The 16,227-nt window shown below is 37.7% G+C and overlaps 1 protein-coding gene across 7 annotated transcripts in view; it reads right to left on the bottom strand.

The window, feature by feature from the left end:
* Window positions 1-16,227, bottom strand: part of CAB39L (calcium binding protein 39 like) — a 127,627-nt gene that overhangs the window by 102,876 nt on the left and 8,524 nt on the right. For 3 of the 7 annotated variants that reach the window (XM_027064801.2, XM_027064799.2, XM_027064800.2), the window contains exons 2-3: window positions 14,009-14,157; window positions 13,084-13,157 (exon numbers count right to left, since the gene is read on the bottom strand). The gene's annotated coding sequence lies outside the window, so the exon portion shown is untranslated. The remainder of the gene's footprint in view (window positions 1-13,083; window positions 13,158-14,008; window positions 14,158-16,227) is intronic. The other 4 variants (XM_027064803.2, XM_027064804.2, XM_027064802.2 and 1 more) reach the window with 3 other exon arrangements.

Raw genomic sequence — 16,227 nt, 5'->3', positions numbered from 1 at the left:
AGAAGAAATGTTATAGGAGAAATAATTTAGAGGTATCCAAGTTGCACAGAAATAAAATTTAACTGACAGAATTAAAAACACATTTCCTGTTGTGCACTTGAAACTAATATAACCCTGTATGTCAACCATACTTCAAAAATAAAGAATTAAAAAAAAAAAACACACACACATTTCCAGCTGTCCACTAATTGCTAATCCTTGGCCAAATCTGGAAATCTTTAAAAGGTCTCATAACTAACTTGAACAAGATAACAAAGCTTAATTATTCTGGTTTTTCTCTTACTCTATTCTGCTTCCCATCTCCTTTTTTTGTGTGTGTGTTTCAGGAGGGAGGAAGGTGAATAACAAAAATTAGGTGACATTCTTACTCCTATTGGCTGTATTTCCAAAACACCAGAGCAGACTTTCAAACTGAGAAAAGTCAGGGTTTTTCTCTTTCCAGCACTACTCTGGCCCCCTGCTGGTTCCAAGCTGCAGTGGCAGCTGCAATATTCAGCCCCAGCATTAAGATCTCCTATGCCAGTTCAAGGAATGACTGATTGCTTTGCTTCCCTAATGCTAAGATAGTATAATGTACAGCTAAACATATTTAGCAATAAACAGACACAGATATATAGCCTCTGAAGGCCTGTATGTGATAAGCTGTTCTGAATATTCTTCAGATATCAAGCGGCTAGTTTCATAGGCTGTAGTCTCTGGTATTAGGCAGACCTAGATTTGAATGAAAACTGACTGTATATAAGTAACATAACTTTAAATCAGAGATGATAATACAGTGCCAGGACTGGCTGTGAGGATCAAGTAAAATAATATGCACATGGGCCTAGCAATCAGTTAAGAGCCAAATGTTAGACATTTCTCCACTCATAAAATAAAAAACAAACTCTAGCACATATTAAAAGTATATCAGTCCATTTATTGCCCTGTCACTACTCTGGAATGATGCCGATCCACTGGAAGATTCACAAGCAGTGTGTAATCAACTTCCTTTATTAAACAATTAAAACAATTAAACAAAGGGCTATACTAGGTGCTCCAGAGATACACATACCCACATGCCAATAAGCCAGTAACTATGTGTTTAAGGACTTTTTAAATTGCCTTATATACCATCCAGAACAAAATAACTCCAAAAGAATTCTGGATGCAACATTTTAGAAAAGCATGGGATAGGGATAATACAGAAACCCTGGATTTTAGCCTAGCTTCATCATTTGCTTGCCTTGTGCCCAAGTGAATTAAGCTTTGTTCTATATATTTAAGTAGGAATACTCCATCTCAGAGGATTATGCACACATAAGTAAATGACTAGAGACAAATTAGTAAACTAGAAAACTAGTAAAATGGAATGAGTTTAAAGAATATTTTTTTTTCTAAGACTTAACCCTCAAATCAACTAGAAAAACTTCCAGAAGCCACTATCATTGGCTCCACCACAACAGAGCTAAAGGAACAACACAAAAAATGTCTACCTCATATCACATTACCCTAACGAAAAGGTAGACTTGAAGTGGGGGCAAGGGAAATGGGACTATTAGCCAAATGATGTCAGTAAAAAGCTACCAACAAGCTCAAATGTTCTGGAAGTGTGAATTTGAAAATAATAGTAAATTATCAAGAAGATGCTCTATAATAATGCTTTATTGTCTAAATGAATAAATAAACTAAAAAAATGTACAGGATTCATTCATCCAGCCATCTGAAGGCAATCTGCTCTATGGGTATACAGGTTGGAATAAGGAATTTATATTCTAACTGGGGATATAAGACATGAACCAAAAATACAGTGTAAGGCAAAGAATCACAAAGGAAAAGACCAATGAAATACCACAAAAATTCAGAAGAACAAAAAAATATGTATATCTTGAGGAATCAGAGAATGTTTCACAGAGACGGTAGCCCTGGAACTCAGTCTTGAATGATGGGTATGATTTGGTTTAGGAAGTGCAAAATGTAAATAACAAAGAAGTTAGTTTATCAGAAGCAAATGCTATGTGAATGATAGTAATAAAATGGAGAAACAAGTTTGAGCCAAATTATGGAGAAGCTTTAAGAGTAGGGTAATGAGTTCAACTGTTAATTTCTGGGCAAAAGGCAACCATAATGTGATCAAAACTCTATGTCACGATTATGAATTAGGTGGTGTATAAGAACCAAAAGGGCAGAGAAGAGAAACAGTAGGTGATGAAATTAAATGACAGCGAAGGTTACTCAGCAGGGGAATGAGAGGACTATGTGAGTATCAGAGGAAATAGGCTTGGCAACTGAATAAATGTCAAATGGTAATTAAGAAAACACTCAAGATAACAATGAGTTTCCTTGTTTTCTACCTGAAAGAATAGGCTGGTAATATCTCAAAAGAAATAAGGATCACAGGAGGAAATTTTTTTTTACAAAATAACCAATGCTTGATATGTAAAAGTTTAAAGTGCCAGCAAGACTTCTGGATATATGCCTGTGGGCACTTGAACATACAGAACTAGAACTTGGGAGAGAAAACAGAACCAGAGCAATACACCTGAGAGTCACTCATTCTGCCAGTGGAGTAGAAGAAAAAAAGAGCCAAAAACAAAAACAAAACTTTAGAGAACACTGGGGCGCCTGGGTGGCCCTGCTGGTTAAGCATCCGACTCCTGATATCAGCTCAGGTCTTGATCTCAGGGTTCAAGCCCCACATTGGGCTCTGCGCTGGGTGCAAAGCCTACTTAAAACAAAAAACAAAAAACTTTAGGAAGCACCTACATGTAAAGATACAAAAAGTACAATGCTAGGTATAAAATATCTTTTTCTGTTAAGTGGAGGTGGGGCAGGATGGTCATAAGCCATCTTGCCACTATACTGCTCTTCCAGCCCCAGGGTTTCTAATCATACTGTTTCCCTCATTAAATTTCAAAATTTTTTTTTTGTCTTTCATAATTCTTATTTGCCTCTTATGTTATTTCCAGGGGTATAGCTGTACTTAATATGGAGAAATGGATTTTATATCATCTTTTCTGGACTGGAAGCCTTGAACTTGCTTTTTAAAACAGTGCATACTTGGGGGCACCTGGGTGGCTTAGTCGGTTAAATGTCCGACTTTGGCTCAGGTCATGATCTTGCTGCTTGTGAGTTCAAGCCCCATGTAGGGCTCTGTGCTAACAGATTGGAGCCTGGAACATCAGATTTTGCTTCTGTCTCTCTCTGCCCTTCCCCTACTCATGCTCTGTCTCTGTCTCTGTCTCTCTCTCTCTCTCAAATTAAAAAATAAAACATATAAAAATTAAAACAGTGAATATTTTTTATAAGTTAAAATCACTATGAAAAATAAACATATAATAAAAAAAAAAGAAGAGAACTTCAAAAATGTGAAGCATTCAACAGTACGATGCTATAGAGCATTCATATTCCCCTAAAATCCTAAAGACATAGGCTGATAGAGACATCAAAGCCAGGCTGGGACCACCATAGCATACTGCAGCATAAAGCAGGCAGAGGACAGTACTCCAGGGAAACTGGTCATCTGATCCAGGTAGCATGGCCCAACTACCCTGCCTAGAAGACTGGATGAGAGGCAGAAGTCTTACTAGTGCCTGACACACAACAGTCAAGGACAAAATCAGGAATATATGAGGTTAAGGATTGAATGCACAAGCACATAATACTGTTTCCAGGTGTTTGGTAAAGAATGGAAGGAGAACTTGAAGGGCTAAAGAAAGGGGCTTTTGTTTGCCTTTTTTTTTTCTTACTTTTGAATTCTCAGTAGATTGAGTGGGACAGATATGAGGAAGATGCAGGAGAGGAGGGGGACAGTCAATGGGATGAAATTCTTGAGCTCACAATGAAAGAAAGGATCAAAAATGTAAGTGAAAAGTTTAATATCCAAGAAGAATGACACATATTTTTCTAAAATAAGAAGGAAAGATAACGTTTGAATAAAGAAACTGTCACGTAAAGAGGAATGAAGTTAGGGAGCACACATTTGCTTTAATTTTCTCAGAAAAGGACTCAAGTTCATCTGAAGAGAATGAGGTGGAATAATAGAATGTGCCTTTGAGCAGAGTAAAAATTGATCTTATAAAAAAACATATCTAGTAAGAATAAAAGCTAAAGGTTATAATTCATATACACCAAACTCTAAGTTTAATAGTTACAATTCCTCTTCTTTCCAAAAAATATAACTACACTAAGTGAAATACATGCTATGATTTTCTTCCAATTTCCCAATTTAGGGAATAACAAAGAATGAGGTAAGAAAGAATTGATGAAATCCTAAGATACAATAGATAACTAGCATCATAAGCAATAAAAGTGGGCTTAGCGCTATAACCAGTTAAATGGTAATAATTCTCATATCTTCCTGCCCTTCTTTGCTGATCTATTTTTTTTCCATAGTTGGTACTTCTGTGAAAAGTTCTTATTTGAATTAGTTAAAAACACAATATACCTTTACAATAAGAGAACAACTCCCATCCAATTGAGAACTGACACACATTCTCTTTTTATAAGGTATATCATCTCCCAATTTTCCAAACTTTTACAAACTCACTTTTCTACAAATTACTGAAATCAGAACTACACAAAAATGTTACGTTGGAAAATCACATTATTACTGTTACAAATCTTTCAAAGTACAATTTGTGAGCTGGTGCTCACAAGAAGAAAAACAGACTCCAAAAAGAACACAGAAAAGACAAAGAAAGAAGTAGCCTGGGTAAAGTAACAGAAAATCTTGAACAAGACATTTAATTTTCAGATTCAAACATGGCCATTTATTGCAAACAAACACAGCATTTGTGGTAAAACATATTCAGGTAATGTACTGAACAGGAAAATATTAGTTCAGTAATTCTAGTTGGATTCCATTACCATAACTGAAGACTTATAAAACATGACTTAGAGTAGGAAAAATTATTACAATCTATTAATAACTATAAAAGAAGAATATGGTTAATAAATGCAAACACAAAATTGCATCTTGTTTTACAAAACAAACTGGTGTACTTTTCTCGCTTTATTGACTCTTTTAAAATGTATCTTTCATTTTGCATTTCGATTTCAAAATAAATGCTCCCTGTAGAAAAAAAACCTTTTTATTTTACATGCTTCTCTATTGCTTGAAGATCTCCTGTCTTCCTTTTCTCTAATTCCACTCTACAAAGTTAACCACTGTTAACAGTTTAGTTCTGTTCTTTGATTTTTTCCCAGACATAATCTGTTTGTTTAAGTATATATACAGTTTTAAAAAAATGGTATCATACCATATATTCTGCTTTGTAAGTTATTTTTGTTTCTTAATAGTAGATCCTGGTTTCTTTACATGTCAGATTTAGTAAAAAGACTTCATTCTTTTCAAGAAGCTACATGATTTTTTTTTTTTAGGTTTATTTATTTATTTTAAGAGAGAAAGAACAAGCAGGAGAGGGGCAGAGAGAGAAGGGGACAGAAGATTCGAAGTGGGCCCTGTGCTGACAGCAGACAGCCCAATGTGGGGCTTGAATTCATGAACTGTGAGATCATGACCTGAGCTGAAGCTGGATGTTCGACGGGCTGAGCCATCCAGGCATCCCTACATGGCATTTCTTAATATTTGTGCACCACAATTTATTTAACCATTTCTCCATATGCAGACAGTCAGGTTGATGCTGTTTCGTTTTTTTCCTTCCCTATTTTATAATTTTTTTTTTTTTTGAGAGAGAGAGAACAAGTGACACATGAGTGGTAGAGGGAGAGCAAGAGAATCCTAAGCAGGCTCTGTGCTGTCAATACAGAGCCCGATGCAGGGCTTGATCTCAGAACTGTGAGATCAGGACCTGAGCTGAAATCAAGAGTAGGACGCTTAACCAACTGAGCCACCCAGGTGTCCCCTTATAATCTTTTTAAAATTTGTTCAGGGATAATGTAAGCATGAATTAGGATTAAAAACTCATGGTGCTAGTTGTCCTTTGAAAGAAGCTATAAAATGATCATCTAATAGTAATAAACTTTTTTTCCTAAATAAAGATCTTGGCTTTTCATAGCTGATAAACACAAACAAAAGTTGTCACATTTTTTTTTTTAATTTTTTTAACGTTTATTTATTTTTGAGACAGAGACAGAGCATGAACAGGGGAGGAGCAGAGAGAGAGGGAGACACAGAATCTGAAACAGGCTCCAGGCTCTGAGCTGTCAGCACAGAGCCCAACGCGGGGCTCGAACTCACAGACCGTGAGATCATGACCTGAGCCGAAGTCGGACACTTAACCGACCAAGCCACCCAGGTGCCCCAAAAGTTGTCACATTTTCAATACAATGTTATCAATAAGTCTAAGGACTTAGACACACAACTGGTTTTCAAACTAACTACACATTATAGCCTAATCCTCCACTACTTGATTAAATTTAACAACTCTTTATTGGTATTTTTATAAGCCTACTGTAGTACCAAGTTCTCTAAAGAATTCAAAAGAAGTCTGTGACAAAGGACCTGCCTTCAAGGAGCTTACAATTTGGGGGGAAGGGAGTGGCAAAACATAGTCATCTGTATGAAATAATTGCACCAAAATATAAAGACTAAAGAAAATGTAAAAGGAAGAGGAAATAATCAAGGGACCAAGAATCATAGGATAAAATATAGATCACACCTAGTGAGAAAAGGTAAAGAGTTAATGCAAGAAATGGGAATTTAGAGGCACTTTGAAAAATTACTAGAGTTTGGATAGTAAGATAGAAAGGAGGCAGGCGCCTGGGTGCCTCAGTCCATTGAGCGTGTGACTCTTGATTTCAGCTCAGGTCACGATCTCAGTTTTGAGAGTTCAAGCCCCATTGTCAGCTCAGGGCCTGCTTGAGATTCTTCTTCCCTCTGCCCCTCCCCAGCTCACACTTTCTCTGTCTCTGTCAAAATAAAGAAATAAACTTAAAAAAAATAAAAAGGAGGGGGGAGATATTTCCAGCAAGGGGAAATGTTTTAGCAAAAACCTGAAGACTGGAATGAAAGAAGAAATAAAAGGAAAAGGGAAAGAGAGCTAGGAAAGAGAGAGAGAAAAAAAAAAAAAAACATGGCTAAGAGGGAAACAGAGGGAGGGGGCGCCTGGGTGGCTCAGTCAGTTAAGCTTCTGACTTTAGTTCAAGTCATGATATCAAGCTTCATGAGTTCGAGCCCCGCATAGGGTTCTATGCTGACAGTTTGGACCCTGAAGCCTGATTAGGATTCTGTGTCTCCCTCTCTCTCTGCCCTTCCCCCACTTAGGTTCTGTCTCTCTCTCAAAAATAAACATTAAAAAAAAAAAAAAATAAATAAAATGTAAAAAAAAACAGAAAGAGGGAAACATATAGGGATAAGGTTTTGAGATGGAATGGTGAGCAGGGAAGGTTGTTGGTTTTTTAGGTGCATACATTTGTTGTCAGGAAGAAACCTGTAGAGAGGTAAAACTGAAATACCCTAATGAGAAAAAAAGCCAGTGGTAAGGGAAAAAGTGAAGATAAATAGTGAGGCATTTAGAGAGATCCTCTCGATGGTAGAGGAAACCCAGATATTAGCTGTTCTCCGCACACTTGGTCAAACATGTTTTGGCCCCATATCCAGGTACACCAAGGATTTCCTGATTTTCAGAAGTTTTTATTTGTGGGGTCAGGGTTAGAGTCACTGTTACATAACACACAGTATTTCATATAGAAAGTCCCATCTAATATCTCTCCAGAGTTCTTATTCCCTTCTTGCTGGATTTTCCCTGTGCCCTTCAAATTTTTATTTTCATTATTTCTGTCCCAGGGTCTACTTCCAAATCTATATACATAACTCATCCTAGACACCAACAAAAGAGTCACTTCCAATTGAGAAGACACACTTAAGGCAATTTAACAATCATCTTCTGACAGTTGTTAAGCCCCTTGTGGACTCAACATTCATCACAAATGAATTATCAAGGCATTTCTTCCAAACAGATCCAGTGTTTTCTACAAAAGCCATTCTTATGCCAACTACTGAAAGATTGACGGTTTCTCCATTTCAATAGAGAATCAAAAATGTAGGAGGAAAAATACATTCAGGATATCTTCCAAAAAATTTCTACAAATCACTGGTCTGAAAAGGCTAAAATGACTACCCCTAAGAGCAAAGGAGCCTAGAAAAAATGAGCATCTGACATTTGCAGCTTCAATCACGGGAAGAAGGCATGAAAATATGAGGTTTGGTATGACTTTGGATAGACCATCAATAGTCTGCCACAAAAGTTAAGTAAAAAGCACAATAAAGATACATAAATTAGTGATTACAACTATACTTTTTGAGTTTATATTCCTAAATTCCAGAAATTAAATGGCTTACCTCAAAGTATTTGCAAAGTTGTTTTTAAGTGGATACAAATTTAAACAACCTCTAAATATTTAACACTCATCATTATTTATATAGCATTTTATAATATCAAAGAGTGTTCATATATATGTTCTCTATAAAAGCCTTGAAAAGAACATAAAGGAAATATGATTCTAGTAGCTCCACTTTAAAGATAAGAAATATAAAGTGAATGGTTTTACTATAGCAGATTCAGATAAGGAAATTGAAACTGAAAGTTAAAATCTTGACTTAGGGCGCCTGGGTAGACTCAGTTGTTAAGCATCTGACTTCGGCTCAGGTCAGGTCATGATCTCACAGTTGGGGAGTTCAAGTCCCACATTGGCTGAGCACCCAGTCGGAGTCCACCTCTGTGAGCTCCAGTCCCGCTTTCGGTAACAGCACGAGCCCCCCTCCCCCTCCCCCCCCCCCCCCCCCCCCCAGTGAGCCCGGCTTCTTGCTAGCTCGCTCGCTCTCTCCCTCCCTCCCTCCCTCTCTCTCCCTCCCTCTCTCCCTCTCTCTCTCTTTCCCTCGCTCTCTGCCCTCCCCCCCCCCCCCGTGGGATTCTCTCTCTCTGCTCCTCGTTCGTATGCATCCTCTCTAAATAGTAAGTAAGTAAGTAAGTAAGTAAGTAAATAAATAAATAAATAAATAGCAAGCTTGACTTAGATGCCAACTTGTCAGTGGTATCAGCGGGGTTCAAATCCTACCGCATTTTTACTAATATCCGCTATTTGGTTTGGTACAGCATTACGTTTGAAACAACATTTGGTTAATTGTGATTTCAAAATTACTGTAATTTTGATCTTTTATACTTAAAAACATCTCACCAGAAGAGCTTATTTTGTGAAGATATGTGTACCACAAAAGATATTTTCTGAATAAATGAGTTTATGAATAGTTTTAATTCATTTCTGGCTAACTCCCACAATCAAGAATCATCAAGAATTTTGACATAAATACTGGTTTAAAAGTTATTTTTAATAACCATTCCTCTGACAACAAAAAAGGAATTCTTTGCCTCCCACAAAGTTCTTTATTTAGACTTTTTATTTTCATTGTTGTTCATTAATTCTAGGTTCATATCTGCTCAATATTGCCAATCGTACATTCTTATAAAATGATATCCTCACAACTCTTCATATTTTGGATATATTTTGTCTTTTTTCTTTTCATAGCAAATACACAGAATTTAGCCTGTGATATCACACAACTGCTAAGTGGGCTGAATGTTTTTGCTGGGTGACTGGCAGGACTGAATGGTGCTGATACTGTCTAACAAATATTGTTTTTTTCATTTTCTATTTATAATAGTTGTCACTCAATAATTCCCTTAGTTATAGCTGCCTCCTTTAGAGAATTGCTTGATGTTAGTCTGCATTGGCTCCACACCCTGTTAACTATCCTATTCTTTCATGATCCTCTTAGTACCACAAACCAGCTAGCATTTCTAGCAACAAATGCTAGCAGAAATCTAACGGTTTGGACTCCTCTGGGTTTCTAGAAGCTTCTTTGAGACACTTGTGAGAATTCTTTGTAGTTGAGGAATGAATGAAAGCCAATCAGGTTCTCCAGTAAAGGAGAGGAAAAATAACTGAAATGCCAATCATTTCCCTCATTTCTCTGGCATACTTTTCTTTCTTCATAGCACATGGGTCTGTTCTTATGAACACATCTCCTCTCTCTTTCTTTTGTCTTTTCCTGTGTTAAGAAGAGTACAGAGGTATTCCTGTTATTTCTGACTGGTGCTGCTATATTTGACTTTGCTGATGCCACACCTGAGTGTCAGAGGTTCCATTTCACACTGAGAGACAGGGGATGTTTTGGAAAGTGCTCTCAAGTCACTGGTCTCTGCTGGGGAGAAAGGAGAGAGAAGCCCCATGGCCACAAGGCCTGGCCCAGCTCTGGGAGCCAAGACCTATGGGGAGCAGGTGGCCCAGTGTCTATTTTCTCTTATATCTTAAAATGTACTTTCTTTCTCAGCTACTTAGCAAATTAGATGCAAATGGTATTTCTAAGATAACAACATCTTTGATTCAATTAAGGGGAAAGAGAGCCTTGGATATTTCATTTAAAAAATCATTTTGACAAATTTTTCCTACCCAAATTAATTGTTTCTGTTGATAAATACAGGGATAAAAAGAATATTTTTAATGTTCCTTGTAACCTTTCATGTTTTCTTTCTGGAACTTTTGATTAGATCACCTTACAATCTTTCGTTTTCTATAACTTTTTTCTCTGTGTATGGTCTTCCATGCAGTTTCTTTCTAACTGTGCCTCATATGCTGATTTAACGTACCATTTAATCTTTAAATTCTGTTATTATACTGTTCATTTCTGATATTCTTCTAAGTTTATTTATTTTGAGAGTGAGCATTGGAGGGGGCAGAGAGACAGAGGGAGACAGAGAATCCCAAGCAGGCTCTGCACAGTCAGCACGGAGCCCAACGTGGGGCATAAGCCCACGAACCGTAAGTCATGGCCTGAGCTGAAAACAAGAATCAGGCACCTGGGGCACCTGGGTGGCTCAGTTGGTTGGGTGTCCAACTTCAGCTCAGGTCATGATCTCAGAGCTTGTGAGTTCAATCCCCGCGTCAGGCTCTGTGCTGACAGCTCAGAGCCTGGAGCCTTCTTCGGATTCTGTGTGTGTGTGTGTGTGTGTGTGTGTGTGTGTGTGTGTGTGTGTGTGTGTATGTCTCTACCCTCCTCTGCTCATGCTCTGTCTCACCCTGTCTCAAAAATAAACATAAAAAATTTTTTTTAAAGAGTCAGGAGCCTAACCAATTGAACCACCCAGGTGCCCTTCATTTCAGATATTCTAATTGGCTCTTATTTTAATATGCCTGGTCACTTTTAAATTCTGTTACTCTTTAGGGCACCTGGGTGGCTCAGTCGGTTAAGCGTCCAACTTCGGCCCAGGTCATGATCTCACCGTTCGTGAGTTTGAGCCCCGCATCAGGCTCTGTGCCGGAGCCCGCTTCGGATTCTGTGTCTCCCTCTCTCTCTGTCCCTCCCCCACTCATGCTGTCTCTCTCTCCTTCAAAAATAAACATTAAAAAAATTTTTTTTAATTCTATTACTCTTTATGTTTTAGCATCCCTCCTTTATGTATTAAATATTAAATATCTATTTTATGTATTGGGTATTTCTTTTTTGAGGGAGCACGCACATGCAAGAGAGGCAGAGGGGGAGAGAGAATCTTTAAAAAATTTTTTAAATGTTTATTTTTGAGAGACAGACAGAGAATGAGTGGCGCAGGAGCAGAGAGAGAGGGAGACACAGAATCTGAGGCAGGCTCCAGGCTCTGAGCTGTCAGCACAGAGCCTGACATGGGGCTCAAACTCACGAATGGTGAGATCATGACCTGAGCCGAGGTCGGATGCTTAACCGACAGAGCTACCCAGGCGCCCAAGACAGAATCTTAAGCAAGCTCCATGTTCAGTTTCTCAAGACTGTGAAATCATGACCTGAGTGAAAATCAAGAGTCAGATGTTTAACTGACTGAGTCACCCAAGTGCCCCTTGGATATTCCTAATAGGAAAAACCTGTGTAGATTTGTTTTGGTTGTTTGTGGTTTCTGCTCTTTGCTCATGGAATTTTGATTTTCTCCCTTCATGTTTTGTGATTTTAAAAAATGTGTAAGACTGGGGCGCGTGGGTGGCTCAGTCAGTTGGGCGTCCGACTTCAGCTCAGGTCACGATCTCGCAGTCCATGAGTTGGAGCCCCGTGTCGGACTCTGGGCTCATGGCTCAGAGCCTGGAGCCTGCTTCCGATTCTGTGTCTCCCTCTCTCTCTGCCCCTCCCACATTCATGCTCTGTCTCTCTCTGTCTCAAAAATAAACTTAAAAAAAAAAAAAATGTGTAACAGCTTATTTGTTAGAATTTTAATAATGATACTCTGACAAACAAATGTTTGTCAAGAACATTTATAACTCCCTCTGTGGAAGATTTTTAGTTGTTTCTGTCAGGTACTGAAAAGTGTTAGAGACCAAGGTCCATTTCAAATTAAAAGTCTCCATTTGTGGGAGACTGTGAAAATAAGTATTTAGGGACCATGAAAATAGTATAAATTAAGGCCTCAAATCCAAGTGAATGTGAGCCGGTAACCAGGAAGTAGTAGGAGAGATTTGATTTTATTTTTTCAAAGTTTATTTATTTTATTTTAGTAATCTCTACACCCACCGTGGGGCTTGAACTCACAACCCTAAGATCAAGAGTTGCATGCTCTACCAACTGAGCCAGCCAGGTGCCCCAGTAGGAGAGATTTTAACTCCACCCAGAGCTCTATGCCTCTCCAAGATGGTGTCTGATCAGGCCCCCTACACTCTACAGAACCCAAGGAATTTTTCCCTGTCCCCATCCCTCTCCATACACAACTTTCTATACTAACAGAAATCCATGCATATCCCCAGAGTATTCAGTGACTTCAGCACTTGCTTACCTCACAGGATGTACTTCTTCTGTTTCAAGCCACAAAAAGTTTCCCTTATTTTCTTATAGGTTCATCCACTCATAATGAAGGTTTTTTAAATATTAAATCTAGTGTTTTTCATCTTTGGTGGGGGGGGGGGCCGAATTCAAGAACTCTTGTCTATCATACTGCCAGAAAGGGAAATCTATTTAATATTTCTATAATTGCTTTGTGAAATTTAAATTAGGATATTATATATATATATATATATATGTATATACATATATATATATATTCCTGTATAGTTTTATTTTAGTGTGTTACTGTAATCTTCAAGTATGTGAAGAACATTTATACTCTTGACTGAGTCATTATATTAGCTTACCTTAGAAGTTGTATATCATCTGCAAATCGGTTTCAACTTTCTGTCTTCACCAAAGTCACTGATCAACACAGCTTCTGACAAAAAGAAAAGCTTCAAAATTAATTTTTAAACTTTTATAGCAAATCCAATATATTTTCTTACTGTTATCAGGTATATAGAATTACAAATTAAATTTCCACCATAATCATTTATAGATAAACCAATTAAAACAGGAAAATCCCTCTACCCCAATTACTTCAAGTGCCAGAACTTTTAGAAAGTAGCATTGAACTAAGTGAAAATATTTTATCATCAGGGGAAACCAGCAGTGGTATGAGGGGGTGGCTTAGAGAAGGGGAGCCCTAGCACCCCCAAAATATATCCATTAGCCCTCATCTTCCACAGGAAACATAACTTACTTAAGCTAGTATCTCAAAGGCCAATTTTTAGAAATGTTTTTATTTATTTATTTTGAGAGAGAATGCACACATGTGCATACAAGTGGGGGGAGGGGCAGACAAAAAGGAGAGAGAAATCCTAAGCAGGCTCCATGCCTGCAGGGTCCAGCGCGGAGACTGACACTGGTCTCAATCTCATGACCACGAGATCATGACCTGAGCCAAAATCAAGAGTGAGACGCTTAACTGACTGAGTCACCCAGTTGCCCCTAGAGGCCAATTTTTATAAAAAGGCTGTGCAAAGCTTAAAAGAGCTTTTAAGTATCACAAAGAGAAGTTTTGAAGGGTTTTTTTGCTTTTAACAGCATCATAAAAATCCATGCCTACTGGAGTTTTTCTTTCCTACTTCCCACACTTTTAGTTTGCATCTTTTATTAATTTCAGTCATTGATGGCAACTTTCACAAAATTTTTATCTTCGACATCAATATTAAGGATATATGTGTATGTGTGTTTACATTTCCCCATCAGAAATAAGAGAAAACTTACACTTCTCTCCTTTAGTGCATTGCTCTTGCATGAAGAACATATAAACCACTGACTTAGGGTCTGCATATTAATGTATTTTCTGAGCAGCAACTACTGGTTTAAATAGAACATTTAGCTCCTGATGTTCTTTCTTCTCAATATTTGAAATCCTGCAATAATGTAGTAGAAAAAGCACAGGCTTTGGAATCACATTGATCTAGGTTTAAATCTCAACCTCCCACTCTGTAACTGTCTAATCTGAAGCAAATTATGTAACCTCTCTGAACCTTTTAGGAATAAAATATCATGATTCTCCATAGGTATACGCAAGAGTCAAATCATATATATAGTGTCTGACACAGTGCCATATAACATGTACTCTGTTATGTAGCTGTCCTGTGTTTTTTTGTATTTCGCTTCCATTTTGCTCAATCTGTCAAAGAAATTTTGAGACTACATTTTCTTAATTTACAGCCTTAACGAACTTCTGTGGTTTTGTTCAACAATTATCGATATTTTACATCTATTTTGCCCAATAATATACATAAAATACTTTAAAAATAACAATATAACAATAATAATGCTAAATCTAGGTCCTAAAGTCACTAGAAATTGTTCCTTTTCTTGTATGGTTATGACACCAAAATGCTATACAGTTATGTAAATTTATTTCCATTCCTTCTTAAATTTTTCTTTTAGTTCTTTTTTTCTTAATGTTTATTTTTGAGAGACAGAGAGAGAGAGAGAGAGAGACAGAGAGAGAGAGAGAGAGAGGGGAAGGGGCAGAGAGAGGGAGACAGAATCCAAACCAGGCTCCAGGCTCTGAGCTGATAGTACAGAACCGAACTCAGGGCTCGCTCACGAGCCATGAAATCATGACCTTAGCTGAGGTCAGACACTTACCAACTGACCCATCCAGGTGCCTTCAGTTCTACTTGTTTAATTTAATTTTTGAATATGTAAACATACATGATTCAAAGGTCAAAACTATATAAATAAGTAACAGAGAAATCTCTCATCCGCTGTTGGCACCTTTCACATTCCCTCCTTCTACCTATAGATTATATATTGTTTCATGCCTTTGGGGTTTTTTCTACTTCATAATATATTCTGCAGATCATTCAATGTTGGTACATGTAGACTTTCTACACTCTCTTTTATGACTTCTGGAGAAAACAGCAACTTGGAAGGGGAATGGAGATTATTCCACTATTGAATGTACTTTAGTTACCTAGTCCCCTATTAACAGGCATTTTGGTTGTTTCTAATCTTTTGCTAATACAAGTAATGCTGCTGTGAGTAACTTCATACAAATGCCAGTTTATATTTTATGTCACTGTGTCTTTAGAACAGATTCCTAGAAGTTAGGTGCCCGGGTCAAAAAGTAAATGCACGTGTAATTTAGTATACATATAATATATGTATATTATACACACGAGTTGGATACTGCCAAATTCCCTCCCAAGATTTGTGCTTTTGTATCCCTACCAGCAATTCATCAAAGTGCCTGTTTCCCCACAATCCACAGAACATATTATATAACTTTGGATTTTGCTGAGAAAGGCTTGAGTGTAGCTATAATTTTTAGTATAGCTTTGGGGGGGGGGGGAGACGCACGAGCAGGGGAGGGGCAGAGAGAAAGAGGGAGAGAGAGAACTCTCTGGCTCCAAGCTCGGAGAGGAGCCAGACCTGGGGCCTGAGCATGAGATCATGACCTGAGTTGAAATCAAGAGTCAGACGCTTAACCAACTAAGCCACCCAGGCACCCCTTAGTATAGCTTTTATTTATATTTCTCTTAGTATGACTGAAGTTAAATATCTTTTGTGTGTTTGTCAGCTGCATTTCTTTTTCTGTGACCTCTCATATCTTTGGCCCAATTTTCTATCGGGTTGCCAGTCATTTGCTCTGACTTCTAGGTTATTAGAAGAGATTAGCTAGGAGATCAGCTCTTTGTGATATAAATTCAATTATTTCTTCCTACCTTGTCACTGATCTTTTTACATTGCTTATGATACTTTTCATCATGTAACTTTTTTTTAGTGTATGGAATTTATCATCGTTTTCACTTTTTCTGGGACGGAGTCATAGTTATAAAATCCCCGTCTTACAATTTCATAGACTTTAACAATCTGTGCCTGTTCTGCTTTGTATGTTGCTCTTCAGAAATTTGTTCCTAATGTTTTCTGTCTACCTGGAAGCCTAGAGGAATTTTTCACTACTTGAATGTCCAATAGTTTTA

This window comes from Acinonyx jubatus, chromosome A1 (genome assembly GCF_027475565.1).
Source record: "Acinonyx jubatus isolate Ajub_Pintada_27869175 chromosome A1, VMU_Ajub_asm_v1.0, whole genome shotgun sequence".
NCBI lineage: Eukaryota > Metazoa > Chordata > Mammalia > Carnivora > Felidae > Acinonyx > Acinonyx jubatus.
Note: the sequence above shows the minus strand (reverse complement) of the source record. Positions and strands in the feature narration are given on the sequence as shown.